The following is a 2433-nucleotide window of genomic DNA, read 5'->3' as shown; positions in this document are numbered from 1 at the left end:
ACTATCAAGATACAAAGCATGTCTCTGCTTCATGTACACCATTTTTATTATATTTTGTGTGCTGTGTATGTATGTGTGTGTTTGTGTAAGGACGTGCACACCTGGGGAAGTCAGAGGACAATTTGTGGGAGTCAGTTCTCTGTTTCCACCTATAGGTCCCTGGGATTGAATTCAGGTCATTAGGCTTGTGGGCCAGTGCCTTTGCCTACTGAACCTACACACCTGCCCTGTGTACCGTTTTTATTACTTGTTACTACTGAGCAAAATTTTCAGACTCAACCCCAGAATCTTATCCATCCTTCCATCAGCAGGTCTAGCCCAGAGCTGTGATTACAGCAGGCTCAATAGAGTGCTGAATGGCTGAGTAAAATGAGGACGAGAGACCCAACAGAAACTTCCCAGGGTAAGGGAGGTTAAACTTAATAGTATGTGCTGGAGAGCCGGTCCCTTCGGCGGTTAGGAGTGTTTGATGCTCTTCCAGAGGACGAGTTGGGCTCCCAGCACTCATGTTCTGTAGCTCACAACTGCCTTTGAATCCAGCTCTAGGGAGCCCAACACCCTTTTCTGGCTTACTTGGGTACCCATAGTGACACAGCATACACACATATAGGAGCACACACATCTGCACATAAGGAAAACTAAGTCTTTGAAATATTTTAATATGGACCTTACTGCTGTGGGCTACAAGAGCACAAACTGGATATTCATAGGAAAGGATATGGAGTTTGTTTGCTATTAAATTTGTAATTTCCATGCTCTCTTCTGGCCTCTGAGAATGCATGCATGCACATACAAGAGCAGGCCCCTCCCCGCTTATGATGGTAGGACTGGGGATATAGTTCAATGATAGGGTGTTAGTTGCATGAATGCAGGGCCCCAGTTTGGTTCCCCAGCACCTGAGAGTAGAGTAGAATTTTATGTAGTGCTTAACTCTAGGTGTCTATTTCAAGGCAGGTATTTTACTATAGGTATCTGAAAAATTTGTCTGCTTCATGAGGTAGAAAAGCAAAATAATAATAATAATACACTTAAAAATTCACTAAATTAGATTATCTTCCTTAAAATCGCTTCCAGTTTTAGTCTCTGCAATTGAACATCACATCTCTAATTTAGAGTGCTTTTATTTTTAGTTTAAAACAACACAAACAAATGCACTGGTTTCTTACAGTCATGAGTCTGGCTCGGAAATGGTTCTCTCATGAGGTTATAGTTAAGAGTTTGGCTTCAGTTCTTGACAGCTTCAGGCTTGCCGAGGACTTCTGGGCTCTCTGGTGTGGCTGTTGGCAGGCAACTTCAGTTTCCACTGGTGTTGGCTGGGAGCCCTTTATCCGTGTGTTAGTTAGCATCTCTGTAGGCTGCCTGAGTGATCTAGCAACACGGCAGCTGGCTTCCTCCAGTGTAATGAGAGAGCTGGGCAAGTGCATCGAAGTGCATGAACTGTGTGTGAGAGTACTTACTTCATCTCTTCTGTGGCCAGCATCAGGAATAATATATCACCAGTTCGTCTTTTCCTTGTGAGCATGTGTGGCCAGGTTTCAGGCACGTGTGCAAGTGCTGTACCACGAAGCTACCTGCTTAGAACTTCGCTGTATTTAAACAGGTAGAAGTGTCATTGCCTTCTGAAGCACATAAATAACCAAATGTAGCAAATTGACCTAGGCATTGCTTCACATAGGGATTTGTGTGGCGAGAAGAACACTTATAATACTCTCAGCAGTTTTCAAGAGTAGGTATACTATAACTGCAACTGTCACACAGACAAGAAATCTGCTTGTTCCTAACTGGAATTTTACATCCTCTGATCAACACCTCCCCATCTCTCTCCTTTACAGCTACCCACACCAGAGCCTGTTGTCCACCACACTACTCTCATACTCTCACATGAGTATGCTTTTGTGCCGGGGACTTATCCAGGCACCCAGGTACGGAGGCAGGCAACAAGGGGAGGTATAGAGTTGGGCATCGTGGCCAAGGTTGCTTTACCTTAGGCAATTTCTATCGGCGATTGCGTGGCCAAAAACTGCTTACTTTGGGCAATTTCTGCCTTTTTTTAACTCTTGGCTATTCTGTGGCCAAAAGCTGCTGGCTTCTCGCAATTTAACTCCTGTCTTAATTTTTAGTTTTTCAAGGACCCCATACTTCATACTAGTAGACATTTTAAGGAAAAAAAAAATCTATAGACGGGCATATACATACATACATTTAGCGGAATGGGCAGAGCCCCAAAAGCCACACTTTATTTCTTCTCTCAGCCTTTTGACACCTTCTTAGAAAACGTTCTTTATAAAATTACCTCATAGATAAAATGGTACACAAAGGGGGAGTTACAAAGGGATGTTGATATTAAGTTCAAAACAGTGTTTCATTCTGTAAGCTCATTATAAGTTCAAAGAAACAGTTCCACATGGCCTTGCTTTATCATAGTGCACATCT

Source organism: Mus musculus, chromosome 4 (genome assembly GCF_000001635.26).
Source record: "Mus musculus strain C57BL/6J chromosome 4, GRCm38.p6 C57BL/6J".
Taxonomy (NCBI): Eukaryota; Metazoa; Chordata; class Mammalia; order Rodentia; family Muridae; genus Mus; species Mus musculus.
The sequence above is the reverse complement of the archived record's forward strand: the minus strand, read 5'-3'. Positions refer to the sequence as shown.